Source organism: Ambystoma mexicanum, chromosome 1q (genome assembly GCF_040938575.1).
Source record: "Ambystoma mexicanum isolate Mex_15411 chromosome 1q, UKY_AmexF1_1, whole genome shotgun sequence".
Taxonomy (NCBI): domain Eukaryota; kingdom Metazoa; phylum Chordata; class Amphibia; order Caudata; family Ambystomatidae; genus Ambystoma; species Ambystoma mexicanum.
In genome coordinates, this window is record NC_090922.1 from 233,173,339 (window position 1) to 233,199,557 (window position 26,219).

The window sequence follows — 26,219 nt, forward strand, 5'->3', positions numbered from 1 at the left end:
GGGAGGGAGTTTCATGGGACTGGACAATGCTGATTGTAACACTCTGACGCTGAATCTGATGATGGAAGTCCCAAGAATTGTGTGTTATATAAAATAAACATTGTTTTTTCCCAAAAAAAAAAAAAAAACTCTGTGCGGCTCCCGACGGCTTCTCTGGGATCATTTGCATTGCCGCACTGGACGCCGCAAGGGCGCCCGTCCCTGCCACTCTGGATTTGGGGATCTGAACCCGACTTCCTGTCGATCGGCTGAGGGCAATGGAGGCCATAGCCCATCCCTTCCGAACGGCGCTCGCCCATCCCTTAGGACTGACTGACCCATGTTCAACTTCTGTTCACATGGAACCCTTCTCCACTTTATTCTTCAAAGTTCCCGTTTTAATATTTGCTACTACAACCAAGATCTGCACCTGCGGCGGCTCCACTCGGGCCCTCGCCCCGGGCTTCTGTGCGTACTGCAGCAGCCCTCCTACTCGCCTGACTTAGCCCCCCGCGGCTCTCAACGCTGGCCTGGTATGGGCCTGATGCTCCAGGGCCATCCATTTTCAGGGCTAGTTGATTCGACAGGTGAGTTGTTACACACTCCTTAGCGGATTCCGACTACCATGGCCACCGTCCTGCTGTCTATATCAACCAACACCGTTTCTGGGGACTGATGAGCATCTGCATCATGCGCCTTAACCCCGGGTGCGGTTCATCCCGCAGCGCCTGTTCTGCTTACCAAAAGTTGCCCACTGAGCACTTTCATACAATACCCGGCTCCACGCCAGCAAGCCAGGCTTCATACCCATTTAAAGCTTGAGAGCAGGTTGAGATAATTTTGGCCCCAAGACCTCTAATCATTCGCTTTGCTAGATAAAACTGGGGTTTCCGTGCGCCAGCTATCTTGAGTGAAACTTCGGAGAGAACCAGCTACTATATCATTCGATTAATCTTTTGCCCCTATACCGAGGTCGGATGACCGATTTACACATCAGGACCGCTACGGACCTCCACCAGGCCGAGTTCACCATCTTTCGGGTCCTATCACACACGCTCATGCATCATCTCTGACAGAGCGGGGGAGACGGGTCGGTGGAGAGCCCACCGCAACAGGATGCCACTGCAATCGCCGGGCACCGGCCCTCAACATCATTACATCACAGGGTTTCATTCATCCCTCTGACTCGGGCAGGCATTATATTCTTAGTCAGTGTTTCCAGACAGGTCGGGTGGTTAACCGACCCCTGGCGCCCTTTGTGGGCCTCCCCGCCCGGCAGCACGACGTGGTTGGGGTGTATTGAGGGCAGTCCACCACAGTCACATCGGGAGCCCCGTCTCCCGTGGCCACTCTAGCAACCCCCAAGAGGGGCCAGGACAGTTGCCGGATAAGGGCCCGGTGGTGGTCTATCTCCCTCAGCTCCGTGGACACAGCAAAACTGCTGTCAGGGGGCTGTAACACTCTGCTGGAGCAGAGAGCCACCTGCCCCCTGGGGCCTTCCCAAATGCACCCTGCTGGGGCTGGATGTGCCCGGGCCGCAGACCCGCAAGGGCCTCCACCGTTCCAGGTGACCAACCTGCCTGCCGTGTTGAGTCCTGTGGGTGGACTGCACAGACCCCACCAGTTTACCGCTCAACCGTTTCACACCCTCTTGAACTCTCTTGAACTTTCCCTTACGGTACTTGCTGGTCACTAGTCTCGCGCCCGTATTTAGCCTTAGACAGAGTTTACCACACGCTTTGGGCTGCATTCCCAAGTAACCTGACTCCAAGAAGACCTGATCCCGGTGTGCAAGAGGCCGCTATCGGCCTAACACCATCCGCGTGGGGAGACTCGATCAGAAGGACTTGAGCCCCCTGAGTGATGACGGGGAGTCGGTCTTCTGTACGCCACATTTCCCACGCCTGCTGCTGAATGGGGATTCGGAGCTGGGCTCTTCCCTTTTCACTGGCCGTTACTGAGGGAATCTTGGTTAGTTCCTTTCCTCTGCTTAGTAATATGCTTAAATTCAGCAGGTCACCATGTCTGATCTGAGGCCGTGGTCGGGGAGCACAAAGCTCAGGGCAGCTGGCCTCGGGCCAGTATGGGGGGTTGCCCCAGCCCTTGGCGCAGGCAAGTGTATTCTGTCCCAATCTGTGACCGAAGCCCACATGGTCACGAGGTCCGTGCTCCATGGTCATCCTGCGCCGGCAGCCGTGGGACACCAAAGACAGCCACACACAGCACGGCCAGGTGCCCCGGGGTAGGGTGAAGGTGCGCCAGGCTTTTTTAAAGCCTGCTGCCGCCGCCACCACATCCGGGGCGCGTCGGCCACCCGGCCCTCCCGAAACCTGCATGAGGTGGGGAAACTGGGGAAACCAGGACGCGTCGGCAATGAGCTTGCACGCCAGATCCAAGGATCCAGCGACGGTGCTGATCGGGGTCTGACCTTAGGGGGATGAATGGAATGGGGTCCCTGCGACAGCCCCAGCCACGCCCCTGGGAGTGAACCCCGGGGCGATTGATGTACAAGCGACCCTCAGACAGGCGTAGTCCCGGGAAAAACCCAGGGCCACATGGTGCGTTCGAAGTGTTGATCAATGTGTCCTGCAATTCACACTAATTCTCGCAGCTAGCTGCGTTCTTCATCGATGCATGAGTCGAGTGATCCACCGCCAAGAGTTTTTTGTCCTAGACGTCGGCCTGACCCTGCCGGTGCAGGAGAGGTTGGGGGAGGCAGCGCTGGCTGTGGCAGGACAGCCCAGCTCCCTGTCTAGCTCGGACGAAACCATTGTGGTTTCAAAAAAATAAAAAATAATAATCCAGGTGCTCAGCCTGACCGCCAGCTGCAGCAGCACAGCGCTTCCCAGGGGGATGGAGGAAGGCCGCTCCGCCACCTGCCCACACGGCCTGATCCACTCATCCTTCCCCGACCCCTTCCGCTTCCCTTTTGGGATGGGGGGCTGGGAGATGGACAACGAGGCAGGCCAGAGACAGCACAGACAGGGGGTCGGGTGGGACCACTAGAGTCTTCAAACCCCAGCCCGGCCGCATAGGACCCAGCTCCAGGTACCTGGGCAAGAGGGAAGGTCACCCACTGTGCCAGCGGGCCTGGCCATTGCTCACACACAGATGTGGGCGGCTGGAACCTTGGCGCCCACCGTCAAGTGAGCCAGCTGCACCATGGCTCATGCCTGGCTTGCCCGGGTGCCTGTCTGCCTGGGGAGGCACCCCTCGAGAGCAGTCAGGTTTCCCTTGGTTCCCGGCTGCCCCCAGTCAGGGCTTCCCTGGTGACCGGGGTGTGCCCACCAATGCCCAGCCGCTGGCAGGTCAGAGAGAGGAGTGTGCGCCCCCCGGCCAGCGCAGGAGAGGGGGCTGGTTGACCACGCGCACCGGACCGCTCTGCGAGAGGTGCCCCGGGCTGTGGGTGTGCACGTCTGGGATGCAACCGAGGTCGGGCCCACGGCTCTCCCTCCCGCTGCTCCGCTGTTAATGATCCTTTATGCCCCCACCCACAAGCAGAAACCATTCACACTCAAATGCCCCATTTCTCCTTCCAAACACGTTCCAGATTCAAATGCCACCTCCCTCCTGACCTACATGCCACCATCCCTCCATCCAAACCCACACAAAGACACCAACATCCGTCCCTCCATACCTACACCAAGATGCTCCACCCCTCAGAGCCACACCCATATGCTTCATCTCTACCTCCACACTCAGATGGCGCCATTCGCCCTCTCTCTATACCCACACCCGATTACCCCATCCCTTCGACACACACATGCTCCCACCACTCCAATAAACCAACATCCTTCTCTCCAAACATACCCCATCCCTCCATTCACACCCAGATGCCCCCTTCCTTCCCACCAGAGCGCTCCAGCCCTGACCCACATGCTCCACCATTCCCTCACATGCCCCCATCATATGCCCATTCCATATCAACAATGCCCCCTCCGATCCAGACTCCACGATGCACAATCCCTTCCTCAAGACCCATACCATGATGGCCCATGCTCCCTCCACACAGAAAGATGCCCCTATCCGTCCTCCGACCAATGAGCCCCAATCCTTCCCTCCAGACCCACACCAATGTGCCCCATCCCTCCCTCCAGATGCACATCAATGTGTCCTGTGCCTCCCTTCATACCCAAAGCAATGTCCCCATCCCTCCCTACAGACCCACACCCATGTGCACCATCCCTTCCTCTCAGAACCACACCAAGATGCCCCATCCCTCCCTCTAGACCAATACCATAATGCACCATCCTCCCTCCACATAGCAAGATGCCCCTTGCATCAGATGCCCATGTGCCGATCCTGAATCACATGCAGATAGCCCCAGCCAAACCGCTCTAAAACCACCCATCCTAGTATGCCCCCATCCGCCCAGACCCACACCAATGTGCCCCGTCCCCTCCTTCCAGACCCACACCAATATGCGGTCATCCCTCCCCAGACCAATGTCCCCATCCCTCCCATCAAACCCACACCAATGTACCCCCAACACCTCCCTACAGAGTCACAACAAGATGCCCAGTCCAACTTCCCAACCCACACCTAGATGACCCATGCCACCCTCCAGACCCACTGTGCCCCATCTCTCCCTCCAGAAAAACGCCCATGTGCCCCATCCACCTCCCTCCAGAGCCATACCAATGTGCCCCACCACCTCCCTCCAGAAACACACCAGTGTGCCCCCACCGCCTCCCTCCAGAGCCACACCAATGGGACCCGACCACCTCCCTCCAGAGCCACACCAAGATGCCCGTCCCACTTCCCAACCCACACCTAGATGACCCATGCCACCGTCCAGACCCACTGTGCCCCATCTCTCCCTCCAGAAACTCACCCATGTGTACCATCCCTCCACCCAGATCCACACCAATGTGCCCCACCACCTCCCTCCAGATCCACACCAATGTGCCCCCACCACCTCCCTCCAGAGCCACACCAAGATGCCCCATCCTACTTCCCAACACGCACCTAGATGACCCATGCCACCCTCCAGACCCACTGTGCCCCATCTCTCCCTCCAGAAACACGCATGTGCACTATCCCTCTCCGCCCAGATCCACGCCAATGTGCCCCTACCACCTCCCCCCAGAGCCACACCAAGATGCCCCATCCAACTTCGCAACCCACACCTAGATGACCCATGCCACCCTCCAGACCCGCTGTGCCCCATCTCTCCCTCCAGAAACACACCCATGTGCACCATCCCTCCGCCAAGATCCACACCAATGTGCCCCATCACCTCCCTCCAGAGCCACACCAATGTGCCCCCACCACCTCCCTCCAGAGCCACACCAAAATGCCTGGTTCCACTTCCCAACCCACACCTAGATGACCCATGCTACCCACCAGACACACTGTTCCCCCATCTCTCCCTCCAGAAACACACCCATGTGCACCATCCCTCCGCCAAGATCCACACCAATGTGCCCCATCACCTCCCTCCAGAGCCACACCAATGTGCCCCCACCACCTCCCTCCAGAGCCACACCAAAATGCCCCGTTCCACTTCCCAACCCACACCTAGATGACCCATGCCACCCTCCAGACACACTGTTCCCCCATCTCTCCCTCCAGAAACACACCCATGTGCACCATCCCTCTGCCAAGATCCACACCAATGCGCCCCATCACCTCCCTCCAGAGCCACACCGATGTGCCCCACCACCTCCCTCCAGAGCCACACCAAAATGCCCCGTTCCACTTCCCAACCCACACCTAGATGACCCATGCCACCCTCCAGACACACTGTGCCCCATCTCTCCCTCCAGAAACAAACCCATGTGCCCCACCACCTCCCTCCAGAGCCACACCAAGATGCCCCGCCCAACATCCTAACCTACACCTAGATGACCCATGCTACCCACCAGACCCACTGTGCCCCATCTCTCCCTCCAGAAACACACCCATGTGCACCATCCTTCCGCCAAGATCCACACCAATGTGCCCCACCACCTCCCTCCAGAGCCACACCAATGTGCCCCCACCCCGTCCCTCCAAAGCCACACCAATGTGCCCCCACCCCTTCCCTCCAGAGCCACACCAAGATGCACCATCCCACCAACCCTCACCTGGATTACCCATGCCACATCCAGACCCACTGTGCCCCATCTCTCCCTTCTGAAACCCGCCCATGTGCCCCATCCATCCCCCCAGACCCACACCAATGTGCCTCATCCCTCCCATCAAACCCATACGAATGTGCCCCCCACCAACTCCCTCCAGAGCCACACCAATATGCCCCATCCTACCCTCCCAACCCAAACCTAGATGACCCATGACACCCTCCAGACACACTGAGCCCCATCTCTCCCTCCAGACCCACACCCATGTCCCCCAAACCCACACTACTGTCCCTATCCCTCTGCTCAGACCCACACGTTCCTATCCCTCCAGCCCTACACCAATGTGCCCCTTCCACCAGACCCACACCAATGTGCCGCTTCCTGCCAGACCCACACAAGCATGCCCCTATCCATACAGACCCCAAGATGCCCCATCCCTCCCTCTATACCAATACCATAATGCCCCATCCTCCCTACACATAGCAAGATGCCCATGTGCCGATACTGAATCACACGCAGATAGCCCCAGCCAACCCCCTCTAAAACCACCCATCCTAGTATGCCCCAGACCAATGTGCCCCATCCTCTCCTTCCAGACCCACACCAATATGCGGCCATCCCTCCCCAGACCAATGTCCCCGTCCCTCCCATCAAACCCAAAAAAAATGTGCTCAGCCCCCACATCAAACCCACACCAATGTGCCACAAGACCAACACCAACGTGCCCCTATGCATTGCAGACCCCACCAAGATGCCACCATCCCTCCATTCACACAGCAAGATGCCCCCATCCTGCCCTCCAGACCTACACCTAGATGAACCACCCCCCCAATCCCACAATGTGCCCCCATCCAAAGCCACACCAAGATGACCCATGCCACCCTCCAGACCCACTGTGCCCCATCTCTCCCTCGGAAACATATCCACTGTCCCCCATCTCTCCCTCGGAAACATACCCATGTGCCCCATCCCTGCCCCTAGCCCACACCAATGTGCCCCATCCCTCCCATCAAACCCACACCAATGTGGCCCCACCCCCTCCCTCCAGAGCCACACCTAGATGACCCATGCCACCCTCCAGACCCACTGTGCCCCATCTCTCCCTCCAGAAACACACCCAGGTGCCCAGTCCCTACCCCCAGACCCACACCAATGTGCTCAATCCCTCCCATCAAACCCATACCAATGTGCCCCCACCCCCTCCCTCTAGAGCAACACCAAGATGCCCCATGCCACCCTCCCAACCCACACCTAGATGAACCATGCCACCCTCAAGACCCACTGAGCCCCATCTCTCCCTCTGGAAACACACCCATGTGCCACATGCCTCCCCCTAAACCCACACCAATGTGCTCCATCCCTCCCATCAAACCCACATGAATGTGCCCCACCACCTCCCTCCAAAGCCACACCAAGATGCCCCATCCTACCCTCCAGACCCACACCCATGTCCCCCATCCCTCCTCAGACACACACCAATGTACCCCAACCCTCCCTGCAAACCCATACCACTGTCCCTATCCCTCCCCCAGATCCACACCACTATGTTCCTATCCCTCACTCCAGACACACACCAATGTGCCCCCTTCCTCCAGAACCACACCAATGTGCCCCATCCCATCAGACCTACACCAGCGTGCCCTATCCAACCATTCAGGCCCCACCAAGATGCCCCATCCCTCCCTCTAGTCTAGACCAATACCATAATGCCCCATCCTCCCTCCATAACAAGATGCCCCTTCCCCTTGCAACAGATGCTCAGCCGCAGTCGACCCCTCTAAAACCACCCATCCTAAACACACCCTCATGAAAGATTAAATTACTCTATTAGTCCCCTTTGATCAGTTAAACACCACAATCCACTGTCTCCCTGTTCCTTTTCTTAGCCCTCCATACCTTCCATGTGGAATAGCTGAACGTGATTTTTAAAATAAATGCAATTTCCCGCTTCCCTGTGGAAATCTGGTGGTTTGCAGGAACGTTCATGGTATCTCGAAAGAAAATGCTAATTGTATTTGTAGCCAGCCAACAGCACACGGATTGCAGCTGCTCCTGCAGCCTGAGCCTTGCCCAGACAAGGCGAAGTCCGACGCTCCAGGATCTCATAGAAACGTTCCGGTATTAAAAATAAAATGCCCACTACAAGCAGAAAGCATTCAGTGCCCTTGCACCAGCAGCCACAGCAGCCACAGCTTTCCCGCTTCCCGAATCCCGCTGCATCCCAAGCAAGAAAGTGCCCCGGAACCGCTTCATTGCTCCGACGGAAATCGCAGGGATGACATCACAGACCACGTGATGAAGAGTGGGCGGGCCGTTGCTATGGTCCTTTTCTCGGATGGGAACTAGTCGCTACCATTCTATAATGGCTGCCTGTGTCAGGAAGGAGCAATCCCCTTTCTGCACCTATGGTCTTTCTTTCAGAGCCATCCAATAAGCACACGTATGACCTTTGAATGCTTGAGTGGCAGATGTGATTTAAGGAGCAGAACAGAGATATGTAATCAAACATAGTGAAGTGACTGTGTTTTATAAAGGCTATCAGAGTTTAAAGGCTATCAGAGTTAAACCTGTTTTACGTTTTGCAAGTCGGTGCCTGACAGTCAGGAGAGATCAGCTCAAGTTGTGTTTTTACGCCAGTTTATGATTGCCCTTTGAAAGGCTTTTACCTGGAGAAGTATTTTCGAGGGTCAGAGCAGTAAAATATTAGTCTGACCCTTCAAGTGAAGATTACTTGAGAGGTAAGTCGTTTTTAATTGTTATTTAAATGGATTGAAACTGTAAATTATTTTTGGAATTCATAGCAGGAGAATAGCGTTTTTTAAGTAAAAAATCATGATGCTCTTCTCTTGTTCGAGTGAGGGAGGAGGCATGGGACATGTAGCTTAGTTGGCCTCACTGTTTATAAATATAGAGATAGAAAAAGAGGGTTAGCCAACGCATTAAGAGTGTCTCACAACTCCGCCGATTTCTCGGTCCTTTGACAAATGTCTCATTTTCATACTCTCATTATATTTCATAGAGTTAAATGGTATTTTACAGCTGTCGTTGAAAATGGCGACCAAAACATTTTCACTTGCAGCAAAATGTCGTTTGGTTGTGTTTATGCATTTACTTTCATTTTTACAGATACACTTTTTGTTTGAAAAATGCTTCCTTTCGGGAAATAATAGATGCAGTTATTATTTCACCTGCAAATGCAGGTAACTGCAGAGTGCATGCAGCACTAGTACATTGACATAGCTACTAAAAAAAAAATGTGGTCACACATAACAGATACAATGCCATGAGCACACAGCGTTATCCACAATAACCAGATGGACACAGGTACTGCAATCATGGAGTCCACTGCCGTACTACTGCATGGCTCACAGCTTAAAGGGGATATCACCACACTCCTCCTTTTTCATAACAACAAATTAAAACAACAACCACATGTATTTAGCACATTAATCAACATCATAGTGGTGGGTCTATTCAAGTCCTTGCACCCAATTTCATGAACTGTTAACAACGGTCCCGCAATTAAACTGGTGGTAATGGACACTCCCTCACTGGAGAGCCTTCTTATGTGTCAATCTACACCGCACAGTCTTTGATCTCTTCCTAAGGCGGGACTGGATCCTCTATTGATGGGTTAAATTTGTCGCTCAGTTTATCCTGTGACATCTTGATCCAGCCGACAGATGGAACTCCAACCAGAAAATGTTCGATCTGCTCGTCACACAACAACAGTCAGGGACTCTGGTTAAAAGAGGAAAAATATCCTAGAGTGTTTCATACAACAGCAGTTATATGCCCCTTGCAGGAGTTTTTCCATGTGCGCTCAGACATCCCGCACAAAAAAGATTAATATTGGATAGAAACCCCCATGGGAACAAAACACTCTTACGAACTGTAACAGCAAAGGTGTCATATACCTCATCACATGCCCATGAGGGCTGCGGTACGTAGGAATGAAAACCAGAGAAGTGATAAAAGTCTCATTGAGCATAAGTCATGCATCAGAACCAAGAAATTCACAGCCCTCCTTGTTGCCCACATTCAAGCATACGGGCATACACCAGAACAGTTTGAGTGGACCATTCTTGAGAAGATCAGACTACCACGCAGAGGAGGCAATTTTGCGAACTTATTGCTACGACGTGAACGGAATTGGATTTTCAGATTAAACACAGTCCAAAATGGCCTCAACGAAGAAATCCAATGGCAAGATGTGGCACTCATGAAATAACAGGACCATGTTTTGTTTTAAAAACTACATGAGGTAGCTGTAGAATTAGTGTGGTCCGAAAATGAGTAAACTAATCCAACACTTTATTCCCATACACCGCGTGGGTAGACCTGGGCACTTTGAAGGACACTTTTTTACAGCAGCCTGCCGTAGAACTCACACATATAGCCAGGCCAAGTCCCCCATGGTCGTATTAATGATGGAGCCAGTTGTCACAATGTGCAAAAGTTCCTGCCCCCTGAGACTCCTCACCTGGTTCTTCAGCAGGGTTTGAAGACTTCGGTCTCCTTCTTCTCTCCGTTTGTAGACTTTCTCTTTCTTCACTTGACTGAATAGTCCTTCTTCCCTTCCTTCGTTCGAAGAGATAGGGACGGTCTCCCCCCGAGGCCACCTTGCCCGCCTATAGATCTGGCAGTCAGGTGGACCCAGGGGAGTCCGCTCCTCAAACAGGGAAAAAGCCTGATAAGGCAGAAAAAACCCTGTGTTTCAATTGGGGCTCTTGATATGTCCGATGTGAAGACTGGAGAGGCTGGCGTAGTCCGGTATCAGTTGTAAATGCAAGCTCAAGGTTTGATCCTTATAGATGAGGGTTTGGCCACTCTCGGGAAGCGAAGAGAAAATCCAACCGGAGGCTAAGGAGTAGTTAGACGCAAAAGAATCCTGGACCAAGGTAAGAGAGGAAATAGAACGAGAGGCTACGAGCGTGAGAGAGTGAGAGTGTGTGAGCGCGAAAGAGAAAGAGAGGATGCGAGTGCGAGAGAGAAAGGGGAAGTGAGCGTGAGAGCGAAAGAGAGCAGTAGTGAAAGAGTAGGAGTGAAGGAGAGTGGAAAAGAGAGAGAGAGCGATAGCGAAAGAGAACGGAAGAGCGAGAGAAAGAAAGAATGAAAGAGGGATAGACAGAGAGGGAAAGCGAGCGTCAGAGAGAGAAAGAGTAATCGGCGCGGGAGTAGCACGGGTCAGCTGACACCGAACACACCGCGAAAGAAAGATAGAAAATCCAAGCAGGTACAACAGGGAGGAACGAGAGAAGAGGAATCAAGCGAGGGCTGACAGAAGTAGAGAAAAATCGGTCAAGACGCTAAGGATAGCGAAATAACAGATGAAGCAAAAGTAATAAGATTCGCTTGACGGGGCACTGCAAGCAGACGAAAGTCAGGAGACTAACAAAGCGAGTTGCAACGCAAGTTGCAGGGGGGCGTGGTCTCCTATTATACCTGCCGGTCCTAGACGACTAGACCGTCAGGCGGACCGCTGTAGAGACTCAACACCGCCTCCATCTTGCCCAGAGTTTCCACGGCCGCGGTGTGACAGTATGCCCTCTCTTCATCGACTCTCCCCCAGGTTTTCCCGGATGTAGGCGATGGAACTGTCTTAAAAGTTGTGGGGCGTGAATATGCCTTCTGGGCTCCCAAGACCGTTCTGCGATCGAATACCCCTTCCACTGCACCAGGTATTGTAGAGATCCATGTCGGTAACGTGAATCCACCAGCCTCTCCACTTCATATTCTTCCGGTTCTGGTTCTTGGAGTTTAGAAGAGGGTATATGACGGTTCATGGGATCAGGATGATAAGCCTTCAGAAGGGAAGTATGAAAAACGGGGTGAATCCTTTTCAGCCTGGATGGAAGACGTAATCGAAAAGCCACAGGGTTTACTTGAGACAAAATGGGAAAAGGGCCTATAAAGCGGGCTGAGAATTTCCCTGGATGAACCCAACGTGGGAGATATTTGGTTGACAACCAGACCTTGGTTCCCACTTCCCATTCGGGGTTTTGAGATCTCTTTTTATCCGCATATTTCTTGTATCGAGCTCTACTTGCCTCCAACTGCTGAGTAGCATCCTTCTGGATGGATCGGAGCTCAAACAGGCGTTGATCTACCGAAGGGACTGAAGTTGGAGGTATTCCAAAGAGAGGTATATGTCTCGGATGATATCCGTAGGTAAAGTAGAAAGGGCTACAACCAGTTGCCGAATGTACAGTGTTGTTGTAGGTGAATTCTGCTAGAGTTAGAAAGGATTTCCACCTATCTTGTTCCTGATGGCAAAAACAACGGAGATATTGTTCAAGGGTGGAATTTAGGCGTTCTGTCTGTCCGTTGCTTTGGGGATGATAACCAGAGGATAAAGCTCTCTTTATTCCTAGAGTACTACATAAAGCCGACCAGAATCGGGATGTGAATTGGGAGCCCCTGTCGGACACTATGGTCCGAGGTAGACCATGCAGTCTTACTATTTCTTTGAGGAAAACTTCAGCCGTTTCGGATGCAGATGGCAGGCCAGGCAAGGGAGAAAAATGAGCCATCTTGCTCAAAGTATCCACCGTAACCATGATAGCCGTTGATCCCATTGAAAGAGGGAGATCCACGATGAAATCAGTGGAAATGTGTTCCCAGGGTTGTGATGGTAGAGGTTCTTGTTGGAGTAACCCCATGGGCCGATGAGTAATGGGTTTATTGGCCGCACAAACCGGACAAGCCTTCACGTATGTTCTGACGTCCTGGTCCATAGTCGGCCACCAGAAATATCTGGATATCAGATGGAGGGTTGCTTCTTGGCCCTTATGTCCTGCCGAAGGGAGATCATGGCACCAGAATAAGGCTTGTGTCTGAAGTTTCTCAGACGGTAAATACAGTGATCCTTGATGAAAGAATAGTTTCCCTCTCCTTTCCATACTGGTCCTATGGTCAGAAGAGACACCAGGGAAATTAGTCGAACGCTCAACTTCTTGTATGAAGGAATTGATAATTCCTAAGATTCTCTTACCAGGAAGTATCTCACCCAGGCTCTGTTCTTCCTTGGGCTCCAGACTGCGGGACAGAGCGTCAGCTAAGGTATTCTCCTTTCCTGGAAGGTAGGTTATTTCAAAGTCGAACTGGGAGAAAAAATACGCCCAGCGGGCGTGACGAGAATTACGGCATTCCATCTGTTGCAAAACCTTGAGATTCCGGTGGTCCGTGCGAACCAGAAAGGGATGGGCAGCCCCCTGCAGTAAATGTCTCCACTCTATACATGCCTGACGAATAGCCAGTAATTCTCGTTCCAGAACAGAGTAGTTCCTCTCACTCGGTGTAAGAGTTCTGGAATAGTAGGCCACCGGATGTTCTGCTCCATCCTTGCTTGCTTGTAGGAGAACAGCTCCTATGGCACCTCCGGAAGCATCCGTCTCCACCACAAAAGGAAGAGACTGATTTGGTTGCACTAGGATGGGAGCGGTGGTGAAAGTCTTCTTAAGTAAGAGAAAGGCTTGATCCGCCTCCTTATCCCAATCGAACTTCTGACCCTTCTTAAGCAAACGGGTTATTGGTAGTACAATATCCGAGAAGTTGGGAATAAACCTTCTGTAAAAGTTAGATAGTCCCAGAAATCTCTGAATATCCTTGGGATTCCTGGGAGTAGGCCATAGGAGAACTGCCTTAACCTTCTCCGAATCCATCTGTACTCCTTCCTTAGAAAGGATGAATCCTAAATAGGATACTGAAGAGGTTTCGAAAACACATTTCTCAGGTTTGACCAGTAGTTGATGTTCTCTCAGCCTTTGAAGGACCTGCGTGACGTGTCTTCGATGTTCAGAGAGGGAGGAAGAGAAAATCAAAATATCGTCTAAATAGACAACCACAGAGATGTATAACATGTCTGAGAAGATCTTGTCAACAAACCTTTGGAACACGGCAGGAGCATTCACTAGTCCGAAGGGCATTACCCGATACTCAAAGTGTCCCATGGGAGTCCTAAATGCCGTCTTCCATTCATCTCCTGCCCTTATTCTCAACAAATGATAGGCTCCTCGAAGGTCTAACTTTGTAAAGATAGAGGCTCCTTCCACAGCTTCAAGTACCTCCTTGATGAGAGGCATGGGGTACCTATCCCTGATGGTCATGCTATTCAGCCCACGGTAGTCTATACACGGCCTTAATTCAGTGGTTCCCTTCTTGGGAATGAAGAACATTGAGGCTCCTGCTGGGGAACGGGATTCTTGTATTAAACCGTTTTGCAGATTGGCATCCAAGTACTCCTTCAAGGCTCTTCTTTCCGGAAGGGACATAGGATACATACGACCAAAAGGAACAGATGACTCGGGCTTTAGGTCGATACCGCAGTCCTCTGCTCGATGTGGGGGTAAAGAACGAGGTAGCCTGTCTTCAAAGATTTCAGCATACTCCTGATAATGCGGTGGAATCGTTTGGACCACTGTAGTGCATGTCGATTGTGCTTTCCCCTTCTTCATCAAAGGAGAGGGTTGTGGTAGACATTCCTTTGAACAATACTGTGACAAAAAACAGACGGTATTTGCGGACCAATCAATCCTGGGATTATGTTTCCGTAGCCAGGGTATGCCTAGGATGATTGGGAAATGGGCTGCTCTTATAACATCAAAGACAATCCGTTCTTGGTGTTGAGACAAAGACATGTTAGCCGGAACTGTCTCCTTAATGATGGGACCGGATGAAAGGGGTACACCATCGACTCCTTCTACAGGCAAAGGGCAGGCCTTCTGACGTAGGGGTATGCCTTGTTCTTGAGCCCACTGGATGTCAATAAAGTTACCGGCCGCACCACAATCCAACATAGCTAGTACTTCAACAGATAGGGAGGATTCAAATGTTAGACGCACAGAAAACACCATAAGACTGTTGTTATCCGCAGAGGGATCCTGGTGAGTAGAATTGCAGGGATTCCTTGATCCTGCCCGGTTCCTTTCCCTGCTCAAGACCGGGGAGGCGCGTTTCCCGGACGTCTCGGGGGCACATCTGGACAGGTTCGGAGCAAATGTTTCGAAGATCCGCAGTACATGCAGAGACCCAGGTCTCTGCGTCTCTTGCGTTCCTCGGGGTTCAAAGGACCTCGGGTTGTTCCTATTTGCATAGGCTCTTCCTGTTGTGGTCTGTTAGGAGAACCTATCGAGGGATTCCCTCCTATGGGATGGAGTCTGAATCTCCTTCTTTCCAACCTTCGTTCATGCAATCTGTACTCCAGTTGCAGGGATAAAGTCACCAACTCTTGGAAGGAGGTAGGACGCGCCATTCTGGCCAGCTCATCCTTGAGTTCATCCTGTAAACCTCGGCGAAAAAGGGTCTGTTGAGCCGAATCTGGCCATCCGGAGTCTGTGGCCAGTTTGGTAAAGGTAGAGGCATAAGTCTGTACATCTTGATTGCCTTGACGGAGATCTAGGAGGGTTTCATAAGAAGAATATTGGACTTCTGGTCTCTCAAACCTGGCACACAACAGTTGAGTGAACTGAGCGTAATCCGCTAGCGCAGGGTCTGCGAGTGTTATCAGTGGGGTTGCCCAAGCCAGAGCGTTACCCGTAAGGTTGGAAACAAGAAACCCTACCTTAGTTCTATCCAATTCATATGCCCTGGGCCGAAAAGTGAAGTAAACCATACAGGCATTCAGGAATTCCTTTAGGTGTTTCGGATTACCATCGTACTTCCCAAAAGAAAAGGTCAGAGGAGGTAGATCGCCTCGGGATTCTTCTCGTGTCGCAACCTGTTGGCGTAAGTTAGCGTTCTCGGTCCGGAGATTCTGTACCTCGGCCTGAAGGCCCTGAATAGCTGTAACCATCTCCTGGAATTGTTCTAAGGAGGCCATGCCGGTAGTTGGGCGTTGCAATCTGTCACAATGTGCAAAAGTTCCTGCCCCCTGAGACTCCTCACCTGGTTCTTCAGCAGGGTTTGAAGACTTCGGTCTCCTTCTTCTCTCCGTTTGTAGACTTTCTCTTTCTTCACTTGACTGAATAGTCCTTCTTCCCTTCCTTCGTTCGAAGAGATAGGGACGGTCTCCCCCCGAGGCCACCTTGCCCGCCTATAGATCTGGCAGTCAGGTGGACCCAGGGGAGTCCGCTCCTCAAACAGGGAAAAAGCCTGATAAGGCAGAAAAAACCCTGTGTTTCAATTGGGGCTCTTGATATGTCCGATGTGAAGACTGGAGAGGCTGGCGTAGTCCGGTATCAGTTGTAAATGCAAGCTCAAGGTTTGATCCTTATAGATGAGGGTTTGGCCACTCTCGGGAAGCGAAGAGAAAATCCAACCGGAGGCTAAGGAGTAGTTAGACGCAAAAGAATCCTGGACCAAGGTAAGAGAGGAAATAGAACGAGAGGCTACGAGCGTGAGAGAGTGAGAGTGTGTGAGCGCGAAAGAGAAAGAGAGGATGCGAGTGCGAGAGAGAAAGGGGAAGTGAGCGTGAGAGCGAAAGAGAGCAGTAGTGAAAGAGTAGGAGTGAAGGAGAGTGGAAAAGAGAGAGAGAGCGATAGCGAAAGAGAACGGAAGAGCGAGAGAAAGAAAGAATGAAAGAGGGATAGACAGAGAGGGAAAGCGAGCGTCAGAGAGAGAAAGAGTAATCGGCGCGGGAGTAGCACGGGTCAGCTGACACCGAACACACCGCGAAAGAAAGATAGAAAATCCAAGCAGGTACAACAGGGAGGAACGAGAGAAGAGGAATCAAGCGAGGGCTGACAGAAGTAGAGAAAAATCGGTCAAGACGCTAAGGATAGCGAAATAACAGATGAAGCAAAAGTAATAAGATTCGCTTGACGGGGCACTGCAAGCAGACGAAAGTCAGGAGACTAACAAAGCGAGTTGCAACGCAAGTTGCAGGGGGGCGTGGTCTCCTATTATACCTGCCGGTCCTAGACGACTAGACCGTCAGGCGGACCGCTGTAGAGACTCAACACCGCCTCCATCTTGCCCAGAGTTTCCACGGCCGCGGTGTGACACCAGTCCCCTGATTAACAGTGAGAACAGCCCTCGCTCACACAACACGGCCCACACTTAATCACCCTGAGAGATAAGTCAATCATGGGCCTTGGTACTCTTACCTTGGCAACAAATTTGCATAATATAGCAGCACCCAGACAAATGAGTTCGGCTTCATTGGCTTTGCCCCCTGTGTTTTATCCAAAGGCTCATTGCACAACATCAGCTTCAAACGCATAGATGGCCCATTGTGGATGGCAATGGTACGTGCCACTCCAAGATGTAACCACACTACCCATGTGAATACATGGGTTGCATGAGCAATAGGTAACACAAAAGTCGGCCGCGACCACTGCGTCGCCTAGCAACGATTAGTCTTGCTCGGCGTTCGCGGCGGACACTATGACACTGCGGCAGCTCCGCTAATAGGTTCCTACTAATAAGACGGTAAGCTGAGTCCCCCATACCACCAGATCGAATATTGCATGATTTTCTCGCATGTCTGCCGACCCGATCCCTGACACTTGTAAACCGACCAAGTTATACACCACCCCATATAATAATAATTTAGCATTTATATGGCGCTACGAACCCTCGGGTATCTGAGCGCTGCTTGGATTACCCACAGTGTGTGGTGCTCATTTATCGACCTCGGAAGGATGAAAGGCTGAGTTTGGCCCTGCCGGGATTCGAACCTGCGTCAGCAGGCTCTGCACCGATGTCAAAGCGAGCACTTCTACTCGCTGTGCTATCGGACCGGCATATGACGACCAACTCTGATCGAAACCGTGCGACACTGATCGCACAGCACAAACCTGTCCGGATCGCCCACACCTCATTTGGGGAATATAATGGGACACACATAGGAGGGTTATAACACAGCTTCCTTGTAGACTTAGACATCCAAGCATAGCGCTAATTTCTATTTCATAGCGCACACGGTTGGCGGGTGTACCTCTTACTAGATACAGAGGCGGCAGCATCCTTCATGTTTACCGCTTCGTACTCACAGAACACCATACGAGCGAGGCAGCGCCTGTCTATTAATGGAGCTTGCTAATACTCCCCTCTTAATTTTGATACAGGGGACCTAGACAAGACCAGCTACACTGAGTGGCAAGAAACCAGCAATCACAAGTTTCAGACCAGAACACACCCTGTCTGGAAGCGAGGTAAAGAAAATGGATATTACCTCAATTAACCTACTAACGAACCAGCCATTTACAGAAGTATTTATGGTTGTGCGCGGAAATTTCTCCACATAAGTCTACCCTCTTGGGTCTTGGGGGACCCACAGGGGGTGGGGGATTAGAAGAGACAGAAAACAGACCTTTGGATCTTTTAATTATGCTGGACAGCCATGCGCATGCTTATTAAATAAGATCCACCGGATTTCCCAGGCCATATCAAGTCATCCCAAAATCCTTTCCCTAGGTCAGGAGGTCGTGATACCACCACCTTGAGAGAGCGGACGATCTGTTTGTAAACGTAACTGCAGTAAAGGTCCTGAAGAAGATGACGATAACAATCAGTTCATCGAAAACTTGTCGACCACCACGATAGATGATATCCCCCAATAAGGCACGGGATACAGCGAAAAAATAAATAATTTTTTAGTAGAGGGACAATTTCTCTCTTGCTCCATTGTGGTCACGCTATACCATACTCTATCTAAAGACACATGTCTTCTTACCTGAAATCACTAACAGGTTTTTTAAAGTTTTATGAATAATTGACCTACTTAGCTGGGTCGATTATTGCTGTGTTGGACAGCACCATACCATCTAGTCTACACCTCATGCACACACCTCTGTCAGGGGTGAATAAAGCACATCTAGGGGCTACTTACCCAGTATAGATAAATTAAAAATACCTCCAGAGAATGTACATGGAGGGATAAGTAGATTGGGCTCAACCTGTTTTAACAGTTCATTGTAATTGTTAACAAAAAACATTGTAGAAGCAGGAGTAAAACCTCTTTCTGTCCGGTGTTGCACCATCTCCTCCCTAGGGACAGCTACACCCTAGAGGAATAGGGTGTTCTTCCGCCTAGGGAAGTCTATAGGGAACACATTTGATGTAAAGATTAAAACGAAGGTTTCTAAAATGCATTTGAACATGCTCCTAGAAAGTGTTTTTGTGTGATATAACTGCTGTTGTATGTAACACTCTAGGATATTTTTCCTCTTTTAACCAGATTCCCTGACTGTTGTTGTGTGACGAGCAGATCAAACATTTTCTGGTTGGAGTTCCATCTGTTGGCTGGATCAAGATTTCATAGGATGAACTGAGCAACAAATTTAAAGACACAGGTCTTCTCACCTGAAATCACTAACAGATTTTTTAAGTTTTATCAATAATTAACCTACTTAGCTGAGTCGATTATTGCTGTGTTGAACCGCACCATACCATATAGGCTACACCTCATGCACACACCTCTGTCGGGGGTAAATAAAGGACATCTAGGGGCTTCGTACCCATTATAGATAAATTGAAAATACCTCTAGAGAATGTCCATAGAGGGATAAGTAGATTGGGCTCAACCCGATCTGCTCGTCATCCAGCCCATGGTGTCTTCTAACTCAGCAGGGGTTCTCCATCAAGGTTGCTTGTATACTTGATGTTGTCACCATATACTCTCCTGAATTGATGACTGGGGGCGGGCCCTGTTCGAGGGTTAAAGTCACCTCCTTCGTTGAACTTCTCCATTTCCCTCATCATCAACATAGGCAGCTGGCCACTGTGTGCCCTTTATCGGTGCATCTTTGATGGTAGGCTCTTTCTGTGGTGGCCAGGCACCACATGTGACTGTGGACAGCGTCTTCGCCACTCTCCACTAGCTCAGGTGCTCATGCCCGCATGTGCAATATTCTTGTGGATGCTGGTGTTTCCTCATGCCTGTGATAGGCTGGCTAGCGCAGTTACTGGTGGGACCAATTGCGACGGGCGGGCTGTCTGAAGCTCTCGTAGTAAGATCCTATCAGTACCTCTAGTCGGAATGGCCAACACCCTTTTTCCTCCACCTCTGGTAAGACTTATCAGTTGCCCGGACGGGGTGACGAGCGCTTTGCTGGATGTCTGGCCACACGTGATCACTCCTATAGAGCAGTAATGTTCGGACACGTGACCTGGGGTATTTTCCGTCTTCGCTCCAAAAGTTTTTGGCGATATTCACTGAGGCACCTGTGTCCATCAGTACTCGAGTGCTTTTGTTATTGATGCATGTGTTGCACTTTGGTGTCTAAAATCCTGCTCGTACTCTGGTATACGGAAAAGGAACAAGACATCTTCCTCTTCGTCTTCTCATTTAGGCTCTTCCATTTATGTTGGTACGATTTGAGCAACAGACTTCTTTGGGCGTCCCCCAGCACTAGGTCTGGCATATTTTCTTGAGCTGGTGGCTGGTGACAGGGGTCGATAAACCCTTGCGAAGTGGTCAACCATTCCGCACTTCCCACATGTATGGCCTTTGTCAGGACATTCATGTACATGCAGTAGGTCCCATCCACACTGTGGCAGGATGGGGTGCATCCTGCGCCATTCACTCTTTCCGAAGGTCTTACCTCCTTGGGTTTACTCTACCGCACAGACGTCTTCCAGCTTTAACGTCTTTGTCGCATCTATGGCAGCTGCTCTCCCATCTGCAAGCTCATGGGATCACTGCACCTTGAGTGTTATGCCTGGCTCCCATCAGGATCTGTTTACTCATTTTGGCAGAGCTGAACGCAAAGATGATATGTTGCCTTATTTTTTTCCTCCTCATTTGCTAGTGCACAGGACAATGCAATATGTCTCAATCTCCCATGAAATGCATCTAGACTTTTGCCCCCATTCTGTTTCGCCGACCTCAGGCGGAAGTGTTCGTAGTCGAGATTGACCATGGGAGTCAAATATGAATTGAACACCTCAACGGCAGCAGTGTAGGAGTTGTCTCTGGGTCAAAGTTCCATGAATAGCTTGTGGACCACTGGTCCCGCAGAGTACAGCATGGTAGATCGTTTAGCACGTTCATTGATCTGGACAGCAAAGTACATTCTGGGTGCACTGGCTGCTTAAATCACTGGGACATGCAGTTGTCACCGCCTTCCTACCAGACCTTCTGCTTGGCATGCAGGATAACTCAACTCCTCCTCTGGAGATGGAAACTGGGCCTAAAGCCAGCAGCTGCCACCCTGCCAATGGTGCAGAGGTGGGTGCACATGCACTCACCAGGAGCTGCAACCCTCCACCCTTGCCCACCAGTCATGCACTGATGCTGGTGGATCTTCCTGGCAGCGCTCACTGGAGACACCGTCCATATTTTTCCCCCATTTTCCTTGTAGGCCAGTGTGTTTTCAATTAAATTGTGTTACTTTTTTTTCAGCTCGTCGGCGGCCCCAGGTCATTGGTCAGCCGATTTCAGCACAGCAGCGTTCAAAAACCCTTTGTCGCGATTGTTATGGCTTCCGCCGTAATCACACTGGATCGCCCACAAGGTTTCTGTGGTGACAAAGAACTATTAGATATAATGCTGTGAGCACACAGCAGTACCCTCAATAACCAGACGGACATGGATACTGCAATCATGGAGTCCGCCGTCCTACTGCACGTGCCGGCTTGAGTGTTCTTTTTTTAGGAGCACACCATGATTTTGTCATGGCTCTCAACTTAAAATGGACATCACTACAATTTCTGCTCAGCCAATATGGATAAAGTCCTATTAAACCTGAAAAATACAAAGATCCATTTTCCCCTATCCATTCCAGCCAATAGGAAAACCACAAAGTCCTCAAAAATGCCTCCAACTCTGGTCATTCTAGCCTACGTAACACAACAGTGAAATCTCTGTTTATTACTGTACTTTGTGCATGCGTTAATGGCATTTACACATGCTCACTCTATTTACCATCCATAGCAAATGCAGTGCAAATGAATTTCACTGGCAGTAATGTCAATATGCATGCACAAATTAAGCTTTTGCATCTGCAAACTTAACCGTGCCTGTAGACTGTTGACTGTCTCCTTCAGCAAAATGCTGTTTTAGGGATGCAGCCCTTGCAGCACTCTTTCCCACCAACGTTTCAAAGCAAAAGCTAACGGAGCCTTATACGTCCTTGATCCCATCTGATCAATAATCCAGACTTTCCACACTAAAGTTAAGGAAAGGCATGACTCTATAAAAGATATAGAGTAGAGACCACGTTTTAGGCCTTACTCTTCTCTATGCTTCTCCAGCGGCCAAGTACATCAGACAAATTGAAGGAGACCAAACTAACAATACCAACCAAAACACCATTTGTTGAAGTTCAAACTAATAGGATCATGTGCTGGATAACACGTTATTCTTCACCAATCATGGTCTCCATCTCTTAACTGCCTTTCCTCATACTGTTTCTTTCTCTTTCTTTCGCTGCTTGGATTGAACATCAATTCAATTTATAACGGAGGTCTCTGCAAGTCTCTGCAATATTCACCTTTGACAGAACTGATTCTCTGCTTTATGACACGATGGTTTAACCACCAAACCTGCATAGGGGAGACAAACGAAAGCTAGAACTCCCTGTCAATGATGGACAGACAATTGCTACCTCCAGCATGCTGACCTAGCAACGCATACCCTTTCGCTGCTTCGCCTTAGCTTCTCCTAACACGTTTGTTTCTTCCTGGCTCATGTTGGGCTCTGAGCGTCAGTGGTGATCTTTGATATGCTTGTTGCTTGCTAATTAGTATCTGATACAAAGCGATTGCTCTGGTTGGATAATACTTCGCCTCCATGTCTTTAACATAATCGTGACTTTCCTTAACATTAGTATGCAAAATATATATTTTATGTCAAGACCGTAGCCTTGTATCATATTTCCTCAAAGTTTACTAGCAATAGGGCTACTGGGTTGATCAGCTTAAAGTAAACATTCTTAAACACTGATTCATTCAACCAATCTGTGGCTCTCAGAATGTCTTCCAGGTGAAACCTGATCCCAGAGGCTTTAGAGGCCATTGCTTCCCGGACAGAATGTGCTCCTAAACATTTATTCCTGCCTGCTACATACACCACTTAACCTAAGTAGAGAGGGTTGCGGATGAAAACGGACTGAAACAACTCCTTTGGGGTGATTAACAGTTGTGACTCGCCCCGGGGCCATTAGTTGTTCCGTTGCCACTTCCTAAGGCGCGAGGCATTGGGCCCGGCATAGTTTGGGTTGGCGTGGGAAAGCCAGGTATATTACTGTCCTGATATACATTTTCGAAAGGTCACTCCTTCCGGAGAATAACTCTTATTTACTAATTTAATCTACAGTGCTCTAACATCCAACACTCTCTTGCGCGAGATTAGACACAGGAGAGTAGTGATTTTAGCTGTTAGAGCTTTCTTGGACAGGTCAGCGTTGCCTGGTCACTGCCTACATAATTGCAAAACTTGATTGGTGTCCCATAATCGGGAGTTTTTAGACATTTGTGGTTGCAGACATTTGTCACCCTTAAGATGTATTTTTACCAATGAATGCTCTCCAATCCCTTCACGTGTTTGTGACCTGCTGAAATGGCCAACCTGAAGGTGTTCACTGGCCTGTACTTATTACCATATGCTTCTAAAAATAAACACCAGGAAATTAACTATGTGACTCACATCAGCTGTAGCGGGATGTAGATTCCTTTTTTGTTGTTGTTGCAAACTCTCTTTATTGAATACATTTCACATAGGGCATACATGTGGTAATGAACAGCCACAATTTTCATTTGGTGCACAGACCAAAAACTATTTTTCCATCACATGCACACATCAGTGTTGTTATTGACAAATCCCCAAAATAAAACCTATCACTACTTGTACAAATATAACTAGGTCGACATAGGATTACATCACCAAGCCAGGTAAAGCCTTTACATTCAATTTACCCTCCCCCTCTTAAGGTCTAAGCTGCATATACTCCCACCCATCAACACATTGAAAAATATTTCAATAATCCGGGTTTATAATAATAATGTTCCCTATCTCTAACATATTCCTGAAAAGGTGATCATATTTTCATGAAGGAGAACAGGCTCCTCGATGCCAGGGCCGTGATTTTTTCCATCACCAATACTCCCCACACTTTAATCCACCAATGGGCCATAATTTGACTCCCTACCATTTTTCAAAACTGGGCTAATGTCAATCGAGCTGCATCCAGCATATGGGTGATCAACATTGCCATAGCACCTCTCATACTATATGCACCTCTGCCACGCTTCCCAGAATCACCACCACCGGGACCATGAGTAGTTGCTACCCTGTGATTTACTTAATATGCCACTCGGATGCGCTGCCCACCATCTATTTAATCAATCCTCCTTAGGTGTCCTCGTTGCCAGTGTCTTCAGCAAAAGGACGTGCAAAGACAAGGGACTTACCAGTTTGTGCCTGTTCAGGCCTGACAGGGTCAAGAGCCTGCCCCGCTAGGTTCCATGTAATAATGCCCCCACAAAAATGTCTCCTGACAAAAAAGTTGCAGTTTTTTGCGGACACATTACATTGAACATGCGGGGGACACCCCTGCAACCTCCATTTTTTTATTTTTACAAGGGGAGCAGGGGACATCCCTGTAACCCGTCCCCATACAATGGGTTTTCCCGACGACATTATGTATGGGGATGTTATGTATGGGGACATTATTACCTGATACCTTTGCTATCCTGCATTTCAACTACAAACTAATCGTTACTACTGCTACTCACCAAAAGACATCTCCTCCCTCCACAGCCCATCCTCACTCTCACTAGGGTTTGAATGGGCAAGTGCCCTGGGCAGCCCCAGCAAACTATCCTAGCAAACCTCATAAATGTTGCCCTTGCCCACATCCAACACCCACAGACCACATGCACATGCCTTCTCATGTTGATCAGTGCTCACTCAGCAGTCGCTCACGCTGTAGAGATCGCTGACCTCATCTCATGCAACAACCTTGATGTCCTGTTCATCATTGAAACATGGTTTACCTTATCCTCGCCGCATGTTTTCGATGTCCTCCTACCCCAAGGCTACTGCATCCAACATGCCGTCCGGCTAGGAAGGGCTGTAGGTGGAGTAGCAATCATCCACAGGAGCGGTTGGCCATGCTCCATCAACCCCTCTCCCAGAACAAGCTCATTTGAACCACTCACTGGTACCCTCTATCGCACAAGAAATCCACCACCTTACACCTCATCTACAGACCACCTTACAGGATTGACTCTTTCAATGCAGACATCTCAAACTTACTCTCCTCTGCCAAATTAGCACATTCAAATAATGTCTTTCTCAGTGATTTTAACAGCCCTGAGTCACACGCTTACAACCGCAAATGTGAAGCACGCTTTTCACACTGACCGCTTCCATGGACCTTAAGCACATTGTTCTCTCCCCCATGCACAACAAAGGAAACACCCTAGACTTATTCTTCACATCACCCCCTGCATCACCTGTGCAGATCCTATCCCACTTGACTGGTCTCACCACGCCACCATCCCATTTTCAGTCACCCACGCTTCTACGCCTCACAAAGGTCAGCCTAAATGCCCCCTCACTCAATGCCGCTCACTCAGAACCTTCCTGGTCAATGAGCGAGAAGCAATCTTTGCAGACTTCCCCACAGTGAATGCCTCAGACCTCCTGGAATTATTCGGCAATTCTGCTATGGAACTGGTGGACACTCAGCCTAAAACCATCTGACCCATGGTACACTCCCAAGCTAGCCTCCAACAAACGCTCAATCAGAGCTCTAGAGAAAAGGTGATGCAAAACCATAACCCAGAAAACTTTACCAACATCAAATCTCTGTGTGCAAACCATAAGGTTCTGATAACAGAGGCCACAGCTGCTTACTACTCCACCACCATTGTAGCAGCCTCGAACAGGAGCAAAGCCCTCTTTGAAGTAGTAAAGCATTGTACCAATCCCTCACCCGACCCCAAGGTACCAGCAACTCAGGAAAAATGCGACAGAATCAACAAATTTATATTGAAGAAATAGACAAAATCCGAGTGACCATCGAATGAACCTCTCACAGCATTAGCATCCTCTGCACCCTGGAATGCACACTGCCCCTCTGGACCGAATTCTCTCCTCTCTTTCCCTCAGATCGCCTAAAAATGATTGCCTCCCTCAAACCTACTTCTTAATCTTGTACCAAGGGACCTCTGTCAAAAGTAATCCCACGGAAGAAAAAGTAATCCAAGAAGGAGCATACACCAGGCAAGAAGTAACACACATGTATTGGACCCAACTGCTTGGAGACACAGTTCAGACATCCCAGGGGA

General features: G+C 50.1%; 1 protein-coding gene and 1 non-coding gene across 8 annotated transcripts in view; one reads left to right on the top strand and one right to left on the bottom strand.

Annotated features, from left to right (window-relative positions):
• Positions 1 to 2,491: 2,491 nt before the first annotated feature.
• On the bottom strand, positions 2,492 to 2,642 carry LOC138564993 (5.8S ribosomal RNA). The gene has a single exon (XR_011300915.1). It is a non-coding gene; the product is annotated as a 5.8S ribosomal RNA (ribosomal RNA).
• Positions 2,643 to 8,346: 5,704 nt separating this feature from the next.
• The window catches only part of LOC138526937 (galactoside alpha-(1,2)-fucosyltransferase 2-like), a 234,519-nt gene continuing 216,646 nt past the window's right edge, over positions 8,347 to 26,219 (top strand). For 3 of the 7 annotated variants that reach the window (XM_069637832.1, XM_069637822.1, XM_069637840.1), the window contains exon 1: positions 8,351 to 8,779. The gene's annotated coding sequence lies outside the window, so the exon portion shown is untranslated. Of the gene's footprint in view, positions 8,780 to 26,219 lie in introns of all 7 variants that reach the window. The other 4 variants (XM_069637812.1, XM_069637800.1, XR_011283781.1 and 1 more) reach the window with 2 other exon arrangements.